Source organism: Macaca nemestrina, chromosome 1, assembly GCF_043159975.1.
Source record: "Macaca nemestrina isolate mMacNem1 chromosome 1, mMacNem.hap1, whole genome shotgun sequence".
NCBI lineage: Eukaryota > Metazoa > Chordata > Mammalia > Primates > Cercopithecidae > Macaca > Macaca nemestrina.
The window spans coordinates 162,535,606-162,555,576 of NC_092125.1; the positions used below are offsets into that span (position 1 = coordinate 162,535,606).

The following is a 19,971-nucleotide window of genomic DNA, read 5'->3' on the forward strand; positions in this document are numbered from 1 at the left end:
TATCAAAATCCTAATCATTCTTCAGAGTTCAACTATACCTCTTTTATGTAGCCTTCCCTCATTTCAGTAAATGTTCTTTCTCCATCCCCTGAGTTGCAATGAACATTTGAACCTCTCTCATCAATTTGATTTTAATTGCCCCTGAATTAAAAGTAAGTTCATTTGTTTTATTATGTAACAGGTATATAAATTATTGGAGAGCCAGGAACTCTATATTACATATCTTGAAATTCTTTTCCTTACTTCATAGATTAGCTGTACATGGTGCTAAGTGGATAATTGAATGAGTCTGTGAATAAATGAACAAGCAAATAAACCATTGAGTCAATTATTTATAAACATGTATAATTATTATATACCTCTGAGGGGCCCTTGGATCAAGTTTCATCCCAGCCCATGAATAAGTGTTGGTAAGTCCTCCAGTTCCCTCTTGGTTCTGGCCAAGAAATCAGTAGATGAGTGGTGGAAAGTTATATAAAATCTTGTATCTTACTACCCCCCAAAAGTGAGAGAGAAACAGACGGAAAGTCTAGAATTAGTAAATATACTACCTGTCCAAGACAAAATTGTGAAATAAGTTGTTCCTTCTCTACCTTTCTTCCAAGGATCATGCCTTTTTCCAACCCCACCTCCATACTGTCTTTCTCCTCTTCCTCCTTTATTTTCAGAGGTCAATAGTGACATCTGTTGATTGCTGTATTAGAGTTCTCTAAAGAAATGGAGCCAATAGGATATGTGTATGCAAATTTCCATGTCAAGGGCAAAGCAAGAAGGTTATTGCAGGATCTACTCTGCAAGATTGCCAAAGGCCTATGTTCTTGGCACATGACTGAGGCAAAGCTTCACCAGATGTCCTTATACCCACACTACTGCCTTAAGGGATGGCAGGCAGCCTGACACCTTTTTCCCGAAATGTCCCTCCAGCATCCTCTGCTGATAAAGGTTAACATAGGTCTCACTTTAAAGGAGAAATACTAAAAGGAATTGTCTATTATCATAGAATATATATTGAAGGGTGAATTTGGAGCCAAGAGGCAATAACTTGATAACTGGCATACAGGCTATGAGTGCCAGTTATGAGAGCCAATAAATTCCCTTCTGGTTTTAGATCTTTTCAGCTGGATTTTCTGAATATTGAACTGAAAGACTGTTAACTGACAAAAGGCCCAGTCCTCATACCACCTAGAGCAAAGCAGTTTGTCATTGAATATTGAATGCTCTTCTGAGTCTTTTTGCCACTATTTTCCTTCAAAACCTTTCTGCCTTGGCCCCATTTTTTTTAGTTAGAATTCTACTTATTGTCCTTGATATATACGTTAAAAGCCTGTCAACATCATATTTTTATTTTAATAATAGAATTCTAGAAAATGAAGGCTTTAAAACAGAAGAATGATAGAGTTAGGTATCTTTAAAAGTTGATAGAATATCTTAGGACAACTGGCACTTTGGTTTCCTTCAAATAATTAAGCTATAATCTATAATAACAAAATATAGGTAGAATTTTTTTTTTTTTTTTTTTTTTTTGAGACGGAGTCTCGCCCTGTCACCCAGGCTAGAGTGCAGTGGTGCGAATATAGTTAGAATTTTTAATTCAATTAGGATTGCTCTCAAATCCACCTGGTAATTCTAGAATTGCACCTTGACAACAAAGCATAGTCCCAAAAGAAAGCATTTATTTTCAGTAAAACACAAAAATACCTAAGTAAGCAACTTTAATAGGGTTTACATAAGTTTCAGTTAAAAGTAAGATATCTAATGCAAAAGACAATTGCTGTCTGTTTTATTTCTAAAAACAGAAGTGCCAGATAGTAGAGTAATTAAGAAAATAAAAACTTTACACAATGGTAAAAAATGTGTTAGTAGCTAAAATAATTACTTTATGAAGTAGACTCCCAAGGAATGTATAAACATTTCCGATTAGACAATATTGGCTCTTTGAAAAGCTTCACTTTAAGATTTAGACTAACATATATCTTTTTTTATTCTTGGCTTCAGCAATTTCTCCTAAATGCCTCAGTAGTCTTGTTTTCCTCGGGTTTTATAACCACAAAGTTTATTATTTAAAAGTTTTAGTTCACCTCAAATACTTTCTGTGCTATTTGGAAAAAGTATCTAGGGGAAAATTCACGTAAGAAGAGTAAACCCAATTTAACAGAAAACATGAAAAATTGTTGATGAAGGGCTTTCTGTGTGTGTGTGCTCAGCCCAAAGGAAGCATCGGACTGGCTCTGGGAGTGGGAGGCAGCGTGAAAAGATGTAGTATCTCCTCCTCTGCCTGCTTGTGTTGGATAAATGAATCATTTTATTGTCAGGTTGGCTGAGACTGAACGTCAACATTATACAGGAAAGTCCCAAAGGTAGGCAGCAGAGGGGATGCTATACCAGTTTCCCTCACTTGATGCTATTAAATGAGCTCACAGTCTGTAAGATAAAAGTTAGATACATTGAAGGACAATAAGTACCTAGTTTTATAGCAGTACTTTATGTTCAAACTCCTCATGAGTTTATACGTGTTTCTATGGAAAGACTGCATCTAAAACAATGCTCTTAACAAATGAAATTTATAAGAGAAAACAAGCCCTGTGAATTGCTATACTAATGAGTGTTTTTTTTTTTTTTCAAACACAGTAGTACAGTAGTCACTTACAATGTCTGAACATTCTAAGGGCTAACAATAGATATTACATTTGATTTAAAATTTTCATAAATATGTTCTATGTTCGTTTACAAATCTTTTCCTGTGTTACACATAAAGAACACTCATCCATTCATTCCACAAAAATATATTTGTTACCTTCTATATGCCAGGAAACCATGATTTCTGCCATTGTAAATCTCTCTAGCATATGAGAAAGGTTACTATAAAAATCTGTGATTATCATGTGTTAAATGTGCACCACACTTCAACCAGGAATAATAATCATTTTTATATAATGATACAATTTCCGAATGCACACACGCATACATATATGTATAGAAAGAGAGAAGGATAATGGTAATGTTCAATATATTTACCAACTGCTACAGCAGAGGTTCCAGCAAACCTAAATGCAAATGCAATAAGATTGATTTTGGAAAAATCTATAGAATACAGAATCTCAGCCACTATGTCCACTTGCAAGTATGGTTTAGCAAGCTCCCACTGATCCAAAGACAGGACCTTAAACTGCGACCTTTTCCCCATCTTCTCACTGTAATATGAGAACTTAAAAGAGGTTATAATATTGGAAATTAGAAATTGATCATTAATACATATTTATTACTTTCATACTATGTGTCAAAAACTTTGCCTGCTGTTCAATCAAGGCGAGCCAAGTTTCAGGTTACTAAGGAATAAATACAAAATAAACAATAAGCAGGGGGTGCAATGAGAGAATATTGATTGTGGTAGAAGCATGGCTGAGGAGGAAGTTGTAGAAAGATAATGGAAAAGCAACTAAAAAGGCGATCATTATTAGAGCAAGAACTTGCAAAAGGGAGAAGGTTTGAGGTCAAAGCCAAGAGGAAAGGGGTAAAAAAGGAAGAATGACTATGTTGAAGGAGGAAAGAAAATAAAGATGGATAAGAATTGCAAATAAATTTAGAGTTGTAGGATAAGTAGAATAAGTCCTAGAATGATAGGAATTTTGAAGGAAAGAAAGAGGATCTTCCAGAATGAGAAGAATAGATGAACTCCAGGAAGAAGTTATAAAGGAAAATTTTTCATGACTGTCACAACTATTTCCTCTGTGAAGTAGGGAAGGTAACCTGCGAAGAATAAAGAGTGCAGCATTAAGTACAAAGTTTAAAAAGCAGTAAAACTTTTAAAAAGAAAGCATCATAGGAAATAGGTAAGTATCTGTAAAGATTTCCTAGAAAAAGATTGAGAGTTCAACAGAGGACCGAAATCATAAATGTATAAGGCAGACAATCAATATGGTTATGTGATTTGCTCCAGGATTATTCAGTGCCTGGTTTCAGGATCAGAATAAACAGATGGTTGGGTTATTCTAGAATTGAGGATTAGGAATAATGGAATGAGAAGAAGGTCGTGAGAGAGTTGGGAATTAAGAGCGTCAGTGAGAGAGAGGTTTTACTGAATGACCGTGGATTGTCAGCTGGAGTGAATAAGGAAATGAAGCCAAATAAGGCTTATTGATCAAGAACATATGAAACTGACAAAGTACAGAAGAATCAATGGGAGTGAAGAGCAGTCATTCCCCTGAATGAAACCCCTCCGGGTATTCTGCAGCCTGGATGATAAAGTGTCATTTATTTCTTAAACCATACAAGACTGTTTATAATCTTGCCTGCCTCTCAAGCTCATTGCTAATTCCTTCCCCAAATGCCTCCAGGCATTCTGTATGTCCTGGCAGGCAGACCAAATATGATGCTTTCTGTCTTCATGTTACTGCTGTTCTTTTAAAGGGCTCCTCTTCTTCTCCTAAACTTCATGTCCTCTATTCACTAATGAACTTCTCAGTTTTCAAGACCCACTTCAAGCATCTCTTTCTTATTAAAGTCATGTGTAGTACTTAGTATGAAAAAAATGACTGCCAAAATTTCCTTCCACCCTTACATACTCATGCCATTACTCCCACCAAAAAAACCCTTGATTCTGGGCAGACAAACAGAATGCTGTAGAACTGACACTATTCCAGTTCCAACCTAACCCAACTGCCATATTGCGAAGAAGTTCAGGCTATCTTGCCTGGAGTATGAGATACCATGCAGAGAGAAAATCATAGAGAGGAGAGATTACATATGGCAACTATATCTCAGACATATGAGTGAGATCTTCTTGGCCATTCCTATTCATCCCAACCACCAGATGAATGGAGGTGGAGCCCAGTCAACCTACAGAATTATGGGAAATAAGAAATCATTTCTATTTTAAGCCACTATGTTTTGGGGTTTAATTATTCATTTATAGATAAATGACATCTCTCCCATTTTCAACCTAAGTGTAACTGTTCAAACTTTCCACTGTATCACACTACTGCACCTATAATATACCTGTATTATTTTACTTATCACACTAGGATTGCAAAATTGTTTTTACATATCTGCTCCCTTCCTATTCTGTGAGATGAAACAATGTTTCAGTGCTAGGGTATGTTTACACTATGTGTGTGTATGTATATGTGTCTGTTGTGTGAGTCTGTATTCTAAGTCCTAACACACAACGTACGATAAGTATTTAATAATTGACTTGAACTACATTAAATAGGGATTGAGTTAGTGGAAGTTAGAAAGAGATAGCTATGAGGTTCAGTCATTAGAATTTTATGATTAAGTATTTCATAAAAGGAGCAGTTCCCTGATTGACACGGAAACATGATGGAAGTGAAGGTCGCTTAAGGATAGTCTAGGAATTCAGGTGGGGTGGTAGAATCATCAAGGATGTGGACTTGTGGCCTAGTACAATTACAGAATTTTGTGTGGAATGGAATATGGTGCTATCCAATGGGAAGAGATTGTGAACTTCAGAAAAAGAGAAACTGTGAGTGACAGCTTTCTGAAGAAAAGGCTCTTAAAGTAATAGTAAACCATTAAGAATATGCAGGTTCAACCTTCTGCCCAATGTATGTTTAAGGGAGAAAAAGTCAGTCTCATTTCACAGACTTATGTGGAAATTGTACTTTAACTAAAAGAAGTTTCCCTTTAAGTCATCTGAGTGCACCTTTTTAGTCTCCTCCAACGACCTCTTTTTTCCACTGCCACTGAAAGCTTTCTACACAGTCCTCTGCCATTCTCACTCTACATCTCTTCTCTGGACGATGTGAGCCACTCCCACAGCTTCCATGATTACTGGTATCTCCTACAGCTGAACTTTCTGACTCCATTTCTTTTATGAGTGTCAGAACTATTATTTACAATTCTCTTCTGAATATCTCCAGTGTTTTGCCTACCACTTATGTCAAACTCAAGACATTAAGGGACGAACTGATTATCTGCTATTCAAAACATGGTTTTTTTTTTTCCTTCCGTATTTCCTAGTTCAGTAAATGGCATACTGGCCACTCCAAGAGTATAGAAAGAAATAGCCAGCTCAGTGGTTAAGAGCTTGGATTCTGGAATTAATCAAACAGAATGTGCTCAAATTTGGCCTTCATAAATTACTAACTGTATGGTAATTCTAGTCTGCCCAGGCTGCTGTAACAAAATACCAGAAGTTGGGTCACTTAAACAACAGACGTTGATTTCTCTCAGTTCTAGAGGCTAAGAAATCCAAGATCAGAGTTCCAGCATGCTCAGTTTCTGGTGAGGGCCTTCTTTGTGGCTTGCAGACAGTTGCCTTCTCGCTGTGTTCTCACACAGAGCTACTTCTCTGGTCTCTTCTTATAAAGGATACTAGTGCCATCATGAGTACCTTTATGACCTTATCTAAACCTCTCAAAGGCCCCATCTCCAAAGGTCATTACATTGGGAGTTAGAGTTTCAACATATGAATTTTGGGGGCACACAATTCAGTCCAAAGCAGTAACCTTGGCAAACTACTTAACTTTTAAGAGATTCATTTTTCTCACCTGTTAGAATCTCCAAAACCTTCTGAAGAGGATTAAATAAATGCTTATCCAAACCCTCAAAACTAATCATACCAACTAGATCTCTTGAAGCCATTCTTACCTTCTCCCTTTCCCTTAGTACCCACCTCTTCCAAGCAACTGACTGCCAAATTCTGTTACTTCCATTTCTAAAGTGTATCTTAATATATGCGTTTGTCCATTGTCACTTCCACTGTGCTAGTTTAGACCTGAACATATTTCAACCAGACTATTCTTGACCTCATCTAACCCATCTTTCACACCATTGCCGGAGATAATGTTTTAAAAAATATAATTCTGATCATATCCTTTTTCTTCATTTTCAATTTTTTTTTCAGTAGCTCCCTGTTTCCTACAAAAATCATGCCAAACTCTTTAGCATCTGACTTTTGGAGTCTTTTTCTGAACTACCTTTCCAGGGCCACTCTACATTATTTCCCACCATCCCCTGTATTTAAAACTGTCATTCTTTGAACATATTCTTCTGCCTTCATGTCTGGTTCCTTTCCTAAATCCTTACCCCCTACTTTTCCCCCTGAGAATTCCTGCTCAAACTCCAAGACCCAGCTCAAATGTGATTTCCTTTCTGTTGTCTTCCCAAAACCCCCAAGTGACATAGAATGCCCCCTCATCTGTTTTCCCACAGGGCTGTATACAAACCTGTCTAGCCTTTATTACACTACAGTATAGTTATTAATTTACTTGTCTATCTTCCCAGCTAGACTCTGAGCACTTCCTCAGAGGCAAGGATAGTGAAATATTTATTCTTGCATTAAAAGTCCATCCTGGAAAATACTAGTCAGTATATGTAAGATGCTTGATAAATGTCGGTTGAAAGAATGAATAAATAAACTATGTAACTTTAATGGTGCCTGCTATATATTAATTCAGTTCAAATTTTTCAGGTATATATAAAAAGTAAATCATTAAAACTGGGCATTGAAAGAAGTAGATTATCTATACGTATTTTTCCCAACTTTAAAATTCTATAATCTTATTGTGAGCTGGGCTAAAGATCTTCTTTAGGCATATAGGATTAAAGTCTTGTCTGAGATGGACTTAAAGTTGTAGATAGGATCTAATGGGTTGTTTAAGGTATATTTCCAATTTATTCTGTTACATTAACTTTTATAAACTGGTATTTTGTGAATTTTATACCTTTCAATTAAACAAAATTGAATTATATGCAATAACTGATCTTGCAAGATGGTAACATGGTGAAGAAAGTGGTTTTTTTTCCTGAAACCTTGTCAGCTTGAGTGACATGTGAGTACCCAGCACTAAGCATCTGTTAGGGAAATCTTATTACTCTGTGTCTGTCACTAGAAAATTGGAACAAACATTGCAAGACCTACATACTTAAAATGTTATGATGTGTTTTTTAAAATTGCTTTCCACAGAAGGTCTTTTATTTTATTAGAAAATTACAAGCAAACAAGGCTTGTTTAATGGCTTTCAGAGTATAAGCACATTTCATGTCAAAATTGTATCACTTTCAACTGCTGAGTTGTGTGAGAAAGCTGTCAGACCCTGGTGCCCAAGAAAATAGGGCACCATGGCAGAAATTTCTTACTGAAGGACATAATGTATGCTCAATTAAACCGATACAATGTGTGTAATGGTCTACTTCTATCTTAGAACGTACTGCTAGCTTTCTGTTCTGGAATCAGAATTTTCCTAATGCCTGGACTTTTTGTTGAATCCCATGTAAGAAGTAATGCAATCTTTGAGTTTATATCTCAGGGAAGGTTGGGATCTTTTTTTTCCTTTTAACATTCAAAAATTCTCAGATATATTACCTTCTCATTCTGATAATCTATATATACTCTACACCCTTTCCATACTTCTCTTAGCTTATTAAATATCTTAGCTGACAAAGAAAATATGCATGAAATGCTAAAATTATAGCCAGTTTTTCAGAGGAATCAATTGTTGGTTACAGCATTATTTTTCTTAAGAAACATTCCCAAGTCCTTTATTTCTTCAAATACTATGGATATCTATATGTGCTTCAAATGAATGGGAGGTAATAAAATATGATGGAAAATCCTGGAAAATTCCAACACTCCTTATATTGTTCGTTATTTGATGAGTTTATAACAATTTTGCTTCTTTAAGCCAGCAGAGAGCACCCACAGAGGTGGTAGATGATAACTTTTCCACAAAAGATGGCAATAAATAGATAACATTTAAGATACATATTTTTCTATATATTCTAAGAAAAGATGACCGCTAAACATGAATTCCCCCATGATAGAAGTATATTGTATGTTACTAAACTGCCATCTACTGGATTTGTTCACCCAGTACACAATATCATCTATAAATTTTTATTTTTCAAGGAATACATGACTTTTTTTCCCAGCCATTTCCTGACTTTCTTTCTTTCCCTAGTTCTAGAAATGTGTGCTTCTAATGACCAGGAAAAAAAAAATTGTTTCAACTAATTATAGTCCAACCAAAGTCATTCACATCATTTAAGAATTAGATTGATTATTCATAGTGTCATGAAAACATGTCAATTTGAGACAAGAAGAGGTTTAGAGAGGCTTACACTTTTCAGAGTGCCACCTATCTCCAAAGGGCACATTCATTAAGAAGCTCCAGGTGCAAGTTGTGGAAGCAAAACAGCATAATGAAGTCCTTTGCCTCCTTGTGCACCTTTTGATTAATAACATCCTCCTTCAATTCTAGCAGATTGTACACCAGTGTATGCCATAAGAAACCTAAAATACAAGCCTACTTTTCTATCCTTCTCTGAATAGAGTAAATCACCATTTACCTATGGCCAGAATCAAAAGAATTAACAAAATAAGGTATTTGTGGCACAACCTACTTTTATAAGAAAAGAACAACTAATAAGCCGACTGATGGTATTTACTTGATAACAATTTATAATATGTGTCACTGATCAAATTCCACCTAATCTGTCTTCTCTGTCCTATAGTCACACATGGAAATGCAATTGATATTTGGCCGGGCGCAGTGGCTCACACCTGTAATCCCAGCACTTTGGGAGCCCAAGGCAGGCAGATCACCTGAGGTCAGGAGTTCGAGACCAGCCTGGCTAACATGGTGAAATCCCATTTCTACTAAAAATACAAAAAATTAGATGGGCATAGTGGTGCATGCCTGTAATCCCATCTACTCAGAAGGCTGAGGCAGGAGAATCACTTTAACCTGGGAGGCAGAGATTGTAGTCAGCTGAGACAGCGCCATCACACTCCAGCTTGGTCAACAAGAGTGAAACTCTGTCTCTAAAAAAAAAAAAAAAAAAGCGGGGGGGGGGTAGTGGAATGGGCATTTATTGAATACTATTTACTAGATTTTTTTTTTTTTGAGACAGAGTCTTACTCTGTTGCCCAGGTTGGAGGGCAGTGATGAGCTCTCGACTCACTGCAACCTCTGTCTCCCAGGTTCAAGCGAGTCTCCTGCCTTAGTCGCCCATATTTACTAGACATTTTCATGGGCACTATCACACTTTATCTACATAGTAGCTTGGTTAGGTAAATATTGTTATCCTCATTGTCATCACTGAATGTGACTGAAGGCCAGAGTGATAATAAGAGCAACACTTATTGACTACTTAATATTTTCCTGTCATTGCCTTTATTACTTTAGAAAAATTGACACAATTAATTCTCAAGACCACATTATGGAAAACACGTTATCACTATCCTCATTTTATTAGAGGTGACTCCAAGAAGCTAAGTAACTTGCCCAATATTACACAAATAATATGCAATAGAGTTTGGATTTGACCCCAGCAAACCGGTTCCAATATCTGTCCTGTCAACTTCAACATTATGCTGTTTATGAATGTGTGTGTGTGTGTGTGTGTGTGTGTTTATACTTCAGTATTAAATGGGCTATATTATTGTTTGTTTCTGAAAATTGGTAATTGTGTATTTATTGTCAGGCATTTCATATGCATTATCCATTAGAAATACCACATATATGTATCCCCATTTTACTTTGATAAAACTGAGGTTTGGAGAATAACAAGAATAAGAATAATCACAGTAAACACATTACACATATCATGTGCTAGATACTCTTCATGTGAAAAGTTTTAAACATAGTACATATTTAATACTGACAACAATATGTTGCATTGTTACTACTACTATACAGGTGAGGAAAAAGAAAGGTACCACCTTGACCAAAGTCGCAAGGCTATCAGCAAGCAATGCAAGAAATCTAGTTCCAAAGACCCATGATTTTATCCACTACTGTAGACTTTGAAACAATTTAGAATAGTCATTCCTTGTTTATTGCAGCAAATGTTTGCAATACGCCTTAACTATAGTAGCATTCATCACAATCAAACATTTTGTTGCATACCAAGTAAAATAATTATGTACATTTGGTAAAGAGTGAGAAAGAATCAAGCCTGTATAGTTTCACATTGGTGAGGCTTATGCATAGTTTCAATAATGGTAAAAATAAAATTTTTCTCTTCATTTATCCTACAAACATTGAGCACTAACCTTGTTCGAGGTGCTTGGGTAGTGAAAATAAGGTTTGTTTTATTCTGTAAAGAATTGGAGATACATAAAAACAAATAGGAAATTGCAACATAAAGGGATAATTGCTAAAAAGAAGTTTTGCTTCCTAAATCACAGCCACAGCTACAAAACACTTTATGTTACCTGCTTTCATGACTCCAAAAGAGGTCATACACAAGGTAAAACTAGCAAAAGAATAAAAAGGCAGAAGAACATTATTTCATAAATATATAAAATAAGGTGCTTAACGTTGTTATAATAGTTGCAATTTTATTTAAAATTCTGTTAACATTTATGTCTGAATCACAGGTGGAAGTTCAAAATAGCTTCATGATATATGTTTTCCTTGTTTCACATCTGATATTTTTCTTTCAGTACTACTCCTTCCTAGTGGGTTTGCCTGGTCCTGAGTTCCCAGGTCCTCCCAGTCTGGCTCATGCCAAATTCAAACTATCATGTTAATCAGAATGTTTAGTTGCAGGTGACAGAAACCCAGTGCAATGTAGCTTAAGCCAAAAGAAAGTGTGCTGACATGACTTAGGTGACTGGGAAGTCCAAGAGATAGACATGCCTTGACAGAGCTATATTCAGGGATCCAAATGTTATACTCAGAGTTCACTTTTGTCCCTTGCCACACATCCCTCTCCTTAATTCTCTCCATCTGTCAGCTCTTATTGTGTCTACTTGACTTCCTTTTGTGGGCAAACTCTCTCTATACAATGGGTCTCACATTCACATATACTGGGTTAGCAACCCTAATGAAGAAAAAAACTTCTCTTTCCCAATAATCCTAAAGGAATCCTCAAGAATATTCTGATTGGCCTTGCCTGGTTCATATATTCATTTTTCAGCCAATCACATGATTAGGTGAGCTAATACACAGAATTTGATGATCAAAAAGGACTCACAAAAATTAGAAATAGCATCAAGTTTTCCTAATAATTTCAGAGTACAGGCAATCAAGAGACAAAGACAGAGCAGAGAAAGTCTGGGACATTCTGTGTGACTTTGCCAGATGCTTCTTATCCACTAACCCAGAGTGATTGACTAGGTCTCTGTACATAGTTTTGCTGATTATTACCTCACAGAGCAGAAGCATGTAATTTATAATACATCTGCATTTTATACCTCAGATGTTATAAAATGGCATTCCATTCCATTACATTCTCCAGAGAAGCCATTCATGTCCCCATAAATCAATAGATTCCAGGTTTATTTACTAGAAGTAATCCTTATCCAGGGAGATCCTGCTAAGGGCTTTCTGTAGAAAGATCCCCTTCTGTCTAAAATCATTATTCTATTTATTAGAGTGTTTAGTTAGAAAGGAGATTAGAACAGATTACCTGACTTCCTTTCTTTTCCCTAGTGGTACCCCTATAGGAAAAGAAGTGAATGGTCCACAGGGCTAGCTGCTTTACTCCTTCCCCTGCACCAGGTGACTGGACATTCTGACTGAACATCTAGAGACAAGAATCTCAAACTGTGCTCAGGGGTAAAGGAAGAACCATGATTGACAGACCCCCAGATGCACCTGGACTGTGAGATGGTGATAGAAAAGCACATTGGGTAGTGCTTTTATAAACTGCGAGTGCTCTTGTTTATCATACTGCTTCTGTCCAGACAAGAGACTTTTAAGAGTTCTAATGATGCTATAACTCTCCTGTTCCTAAACTTTGTCTATTTCTCTCTAGTTTCTAACTGTGAAAAACTCTTCAGCTATGTTCTGTGACTCATAGATTACAGCAAAAGAACAAATAGTGACAGCAAAGAATGGAAACAACTATGCCAAATCTTGGAGTCTGTAGGAAAGCAATCCAAAAGAATGCTGAATAGGACCTGACAATGAACCCTTAAGAGGAGAAAGAATATCCCAAGGGTTTTCCATCTAGTCTTATGTCCTCATATTCATTTTCTTACAGAAATCTAAAGTTCTAACATAGCAAATGAATTTCTTTAACAGTCAGGGTACACAAAAAAACTATCCTACTGACCTGAGAATCCAGAAGAACCTTTTTTTTTTGGCCAAGACAGCGTTTATGTTTAGGTTGAATTTGAAAGGCTTTGAACAACTCGTCACATTCTCTCTCATTCCCTAGTATTTTACACAGGCCTGTTTCATTCATTTATGCTACTGCCTGAACCCTATAAACGTTTGAGATTTTCATTTAAGGTTTAAGACTTGATTTAACTGAAAATCCCTTTATAGGAATGTAAACTTTAGGCCAGGTGCAGTGGCTCACGCCTGTAATCCAGCACTTTGGGAGGCCAAGATGGGTGCATCGCTTGAGATCAGGAGTTCAAGACAAGCTTGGCCAACATGGTGAAACCCCGTCTCTACTAAAAATACAAAAATTAGCCAGGTGTAGTGGTGCATGCCTATAACCACAGCTACTCTGGAGGCTGAGGCAGGAGAATCACTTGAACCCAGGAGGTGGAGGTTGCAGTGACCCGAGATCGTGCCGTTGCACTCCAGCGTAGGTGACAAAGCCAGACTCCATCTCAAAAACAAACAAACAAAAAGAATGTACACTTTAAACTGTTTTTAGTTATTTACACTAGGATGTAAACAGTTTTTTAACTGTTTTTCACCGTGGGAGATGAGAAGCTTTTGAAGAAGTTAAGACTGAAGGAATAACAGGGTGGGGATTAGGGTGAGCCAGATGCCTACGGTTCAACATTTAAGGAGGCGTTCATTCTCAAGTGATACCTCCAGGCTCAGCACCTGAGACTACCTCCTTAAATTTCATGCTCTATGCGTATTGTTTGCCTCACTCTTGTCCCAGTCCTTTAAGGATAAACTTTAACCAGCTTTGGTTTCTGTTACTTGTGATGAAGTACCCTAATTGCATTTCCCTTCCCCACCCATGAAATGAGGGAGTCATTCTTCCTGGGAACACCCATAATATCCTCTGATTATACCTATACTATACTTACAACACAGTTTTCTCACTATTTACACATCCATATGCACCAACACTCTGTGTGCTCCTTAAAGAAAGAGACTGTGACATAATCTTCTTTATAGCTGCAATATCTAGTCCTGTACCTGTTGAGTGGGTAAGTGAATGAATGAATGGACAAATAAATAAATGAGTGTGTTGTCAGCATTGAACATGCCATACCCGCTGTGGCATGGAACACCTGTGAAATCCTTTTGTCAGTAAAGACGTTTTACTTTTGCTATAGATAGATGACAAACTGCTTTTATTCTAATTGTGATATGATTTTTCTCATAACTTTGTAGGTAGTCTTTGTATTGTTCCAGTTTTTTATTTAAACATATGTGCTCAAGAAAGAACTGCAGTAGATTTGTGACTGACACCGTATATATGCTTTTGCCCTCAGTCTCCAGCAGGGCCAGCCTCCTTGACCTAATTAGACTTCTCCACTCCCACATGGCTGGTAAATACTATAATTAATTTATAAAGGACTCTGAAACACCAGCTGGCAAAAGTTTCCTATTAATGATTTCTACAGAATGAAAAGAGCATTTAAGTTGTAGGAGAGTTGTAGTGTGTGTGTGCGTGTGTGTGTGCGCATGTATTCACATTTTTTAATGTAGTGAATTTCTAAGAATGTCAAATCATAACATGTACTAAGTAAACAAGGTTTAATAATTTCTTGTCATTTCTTTCAGCGCATTTATTTTAAATTTTTGAAAGAAATCTGTGTGACAAAATGTTCTTAGAGACGTATATTTGAGGTATGTGAGACTTGAATGTTCATGAATATTCACACATCCCATAAACTATGTCATTCTTAAAAGAAAGTTAAAGAGAAAAAGGTGGACCATCGGTTTAAGAAGAATGTCTCAATGCTTTGAGAAAGCAACTGCTGTAGTGGCCTTTTGGAGTATTTGCCTATTCAGAAGCCATGGTTGGCAGAATTTCAAGATGGCTTCCAAGATTTCTGTGTCCTGGTGTACATGCCCTGTATTATACCCTCTCTGTGAGTGTGGGCAGGACCTGTGAATACAATGAGATGGTACTCCTTTGATTAGTTTATGTTAGATGGCAAAGGGGATGGAACCATCTCTCCTCTGATTACATTATATTATATAAGACTCTATAGTAGTGTTAGTTATAGTAGTAGTGGATAGAGTAATGGTAGTGGCAGTAGCAGCAGTCGACTGGAGAGAAATTCTCCTGCTGGCTTTGGAGAAGTAAACTCCGTTGTGAGATGCCATGTAATTAGGACCTGAGGGCAGTCTCTTGAAGCTGAGAGAAACCCCTGGCCAACATCTCCCAAGAAAATAGGGACCTCAGACATAAAGTTGCAGGGAAGTAAATTCCACTGACAACTGAATATGCCTAAAAGAGAACCCCGAGCTTCAGATGAAATTGCAGCTCCACTTGGCACCTTGATTTCTGCCTAGTGAGACCCTAAGCAGAGAATCCAATTAAGCTATGCCCAGACTTCTCATCTACAGAAACAGAGATAACAAATACATGTTACTTTAAGCTTCTAAGGTTGTGGTAACTTGTTATGTGGCACTAGAAAACCAATACAAGAACCAACTGCTTTTTCTTTTCTCTGCGCACTACCCTTTACTCCCCTTTTCCCACAGGAGTGCCTCCTAGTAGTCAGGCCTATACATTACACCATGCTCCTGAAAAACTGGCATAGCTGATTGGACAGAGATGCACACCTGACTCAAGCCAGAGCAACTAGAGTCTGTCTGGAAATTTGAAGATGGGGCTAAGAGGCTCCAGGTGGGAATTTCTTGAATGGAAGAAACAGAAACTTGAACACTTTAGCAACACTATCTTCTGTCCAGGGTTGCCTATAGATATTAAAAGCCCTGAGGAAATATTCAAGGAGAGAGAGAATTTATCTATAGCAATCATCTAATTACAAAAATAATTATAAAAGTCATGGACCCATGTGAGATGGAGTGATTTGCTGTTAAAGAGTCAAGGCAAGGAAAAGCTACTAACATAGCTGCTTATTGTCTAATCAGTGAACATAAAACTTCACCTATTTGTATTAATTATTACTAAAGAAACCATTCCTGTTTAATTTCATATCTACCACTGCAAGGAAAAGGTAGTAACACTATTATCATTCACAATGCCATGGCTCCTTGGGTCCTATTATAATTGGAACCATATAGATCTTCTTGCCTCTGCAGTTCCATAACACCATTTATTTAATGCTGATTACAGCATTTCTCATATTGCTTCAACATCCATTTTACTGCCTGTGAACACTAGATTCTAATTATTCAAATATTGTTAGTGTACTTTGTTGATGATGACCACAAATACAGATCTTACACAGAGAATGCAGGAAAATGCAAACAATTATTCATATTGTGGTTGTTAATTCATTGTTTGGAATTTATTAACAGCATTTATTTATAGAACTTATTGCAGTAACGTAGAATAGCACATCTCTCAACCATGTCTTCTCTTGAATTGTCTAGACCGTAATCACTACATCCCTAGAGTGTGATCCTTTTAAGTTTGGCTGCAGCCCTGCCTTCCATGTATAGTTATCAGTGGTGAAGATAGATGAGGGGCCCTAGATAGATGAAAAGAGTCATCCCATTTGAGCAACCAATGTCCATCACTTGTTCAACAAGGCTTACGACCAACTCAAAACAGGAGGTTACCATGTTGATTAGAGGTAAGAAAGGACATTGATTGAAATGGTCCATTGGCTTTGTGTTCCTACAGTCTCAAAAGCCCTCAAAGGAGGCAAGCATTGCCATGATAAGTCATGTCTGATATGTGACATGGAGCTTGCAGAGGGGTGATGTGACTGCCCTAATGTCAGCAGCAGGGTGAGGACTGGAGACCCCAGGATAAAGGATGTCTGCAGACACACACACGATTTTCAAGTGCTCTCCACTAGAGGTGACTCCTTGGTCTGAGCAGTCAGGGAAGAGCCCACATACTGGCTCACACAGTCAGCTCCAGACCAAGGATGCATGGGGGACAGTGGTAGCCCAGAGCACTGAAGTCATCCTGTGTCTGATATTACTGAAAATCACTCTCGAACCACTGAAAAAGCATCATTCTGGTGGCCCGAACTTGTGCGATGAAAGAAATAATGCCATGAAAAAAATAATGCCCCAGTCAGTGGGAGCTTTGGCTCTCCAAGTTGCTCTCCAGGAACTGGCAGGGCCATCCAGCCCTAAGCCACCCTACAGGTGCTAGTCCCAGAGATCCTGGAGCACTGGTGGGACCCTGAGTATCGTAAGAGGGTCGTATGGTCAGGAGGGCCTGAAGGGAAGAAACAAAGAAGCCAATAACATTTTATCTAGGCTTAGGGTGTCCCACTCAACAGGTCCTGCTGACTTGGCTGCTCCCCACCACCAAAAGCAATAGAACATCTCAGGACTTCCATTGTCCAGGACCCACATAGTACTACATTTTGGCTCCATCCTGCTGAATGGTCCAAGGCACCCCAGGGGAATTTTAGGGCATCTCAAGGAAGGCCAGGTGCAGGACCAGGTTAGGAGCCCTGGTTGCCCAGGTCTAAGAGCAGTACTGCTTTTTTTTTTTTTTTTTTTTTTTTTTTTCAGTCTTCTGAACTAAGTAACAGAAAAGCTAGTCTGAGAAAAGAATACTGTGTATGCAGAATGAATTCAGCAAAGAGACAGAGAAAGGGTGCTGCTTGAATAGAGGATAGCTTCTTTTAGGATCTTTCTGAAACTGCACTCCTGCTCTAGCATTCCATCCATTAAACACCACCTTCTCTTTATAATATGCTCCCCCTTTCTGTAGTTTAAGTCATTTTATTTTTATTTTTGTTCCTTGCAAGCAGAGTGAGCCCTAATGCAATATTTAGAGCCAGATTCTTAGGTTTGTAGATTCAGAAACTCAACTTTACCATTTCCACGAGAGCTAATCTCCTGGGGACCAACATATTAAGAGGACCCATAAACAACTGATATGCATTTCAGAATGCCAATTTCTTAATCTATAAAGAGAGCTTAATCCAGATGAACAAATTGTGTGGATAAATTCACTCTGGGAATTTCACCATAGTAGGTTAAGTGTGCTCAGGAGAGAAGAAAAATTATCAGAGGACTGTTTGGTGAGCATATAGTAAGAATAAAGAAAATGGGTAGAATTTTTCTTTCAAATTAGGATAGCTGAAATAAATTTCTTTTGTAGAAATATTTCTCTTTGAAAAATCAGCTATAGTCCTTGAACTCAAATAACCTCTTCTGGTCATTATCAGATGTATTCACAAATTTTGTTCATTGTTATCCTAGACTTACCATAAAGGATTTTTCTCTTGACAAATAATTCTCCCAGAAAAAATTTGCTAATTACGGTTAGTATAGTTGATTAACTGCTGTTGCATTAACTGCATGTCATCTACCAGCTCTGGCATCTATTATTCCTATTGACCCCATCAAGTTACTATCTCCTCTCTACTCTCAAGGGTGATCACTATCCAAGATTAGTTTTGCTGCTTTTGAACTTCATGTAAATGGAGTAATATAGGATATGCCATTTTGTGTCTGGCTTTTTTCAATTCAACACTGTGTTTGTGAGTCAAATAAATACTGGTCAATAATAGGATTGTAATTTGTTATTCTTGTTACTGTATAGAGCATTCCAACTGTGTAAATATATGACAATTTATTTATCCAGGCTACCATTGATAAGCACTTGGGAAGGATGACTGTATATGCTGTATTCTAAAAAAATTTATTGCATTTGTATACCAGAATCTATGCATAAGAATGCTCATACTGGTGTTTGTAATACCAAGCCTGAGAAACAGAAGGAATAAACTGTCGCAAAATGGAATAGTATTAGTATACATCAGTGAAAATAAAAGAACTACACCTATATGCTTCTACATGCAACTACCTAGGATTAATTTAGAGGCATAATGTTGCATGAACAAAAAAAGAGTACATAATCAACTATCCTTATATAGCTCATCAAATTAAACATACATGTATGTTAGGTTTTGAATAGAAGTCGAAGGTTAAAGAAAGACAGGGAGGCTTAACAGCAAATACAGAATTTATGTCCAGCATAAGACCTACAGAGGTGGGAGATCAGCTTAATGCCCGTGCCCATAGCTCCTTACAGGCTGGGGTAATTTATAGGCCTGGGTGGGAGTGGTCTGGGAGACCATGGCCTGCTTCCTGGGAAAATGTTGATAAGGTGTTCCCAGGATGAGGCAGCTCTGGCCCTTGTTCTGGTGGAATGTGGTACTTTCTCCCAGCAGAATATAAGAGGCAGCCTGTTTCTCACGGCCCAAACCCCGTGGAATGTTTCACTTTGACTAAGGTCTGCAAAATGGCAGGGGGCTTACGGAAATGGTGCAGTTTGGACTAACAGTGCACACAAATTAAACCTTTAAAAAGAAAAGAATAAGTCCCAAATATGGGAAAGTGTTATCTGTGGAAGAAAGTAATGGGATGGTATCTGGAAAAGACACTGGTAATTTAAACAATGTTGGCAATATCTCAGTTTTAAAATTACCAGTTGGTTCCCATGCTTACTTATCTGTTACACCTATTTATGTATATATAAAAAATAGGTTTCTTAACGACATCCCACGTGCATGAAATAACGGAATTTTTGTGCCTTATTAAAATAATTTCCCTAAAAATTTGAAGAGCCCGAGCCGCTTCTCGCCCTAAAGGAACCCCACGCCCCTGAATTGATCACTCACTTCCGCCTCCACCTTTCCAGCTCCACCTATGGAAGCGGAAGTACTTTACTCTTGGGTCCTCCCACCTGTAGGGGGCTCTCCGAGGCTTCTAGTGCCACGAAGGCCTCCTATCTGGGTTGTCCTTATGACGCCTGTTAGTTTAGTCCTAGAAAAGATATTTGTATTTTAACTTTTTCATCTAAGAAACAGTAGCACAGGCATCTTAGTCTGGACAACAACGTATAAGCTGAATTCCTGGTCAGTTCCCTCATTATCAAACCCTGACGCAGTAGTAGGCGCGAGTCAGG

The 19,971-nt window shown here is 37.6% G+C and overlaps 1 long non-coding RNA gene across 1 annotated transcript in view; it reads right to left on the reverse strand.

The window, feature by feature from the left end:
- LOC105498373 (uncharacterized) overlaps positions 1-19,915 on the reverse strand; it is a 143,792-nt gene extending 123,877 nt beyond the window's left edge. The window contains exons 1-2 of the long non-coding RNA XR_003021855.2: positions 19,648-19,915; positions 11,180-11,220 (exon numbers count right to left, since the gene is read on the reverse strand). This is a non-coding gene — a long non-coding RNA (uncharacterized lncRNA). The remainder of the gene's footprint in view (positions 1-11,179; positions 11,221-19,647) is intronic.
- Positions 19,916-19,971: the final 56 nt, after the last annotated feature.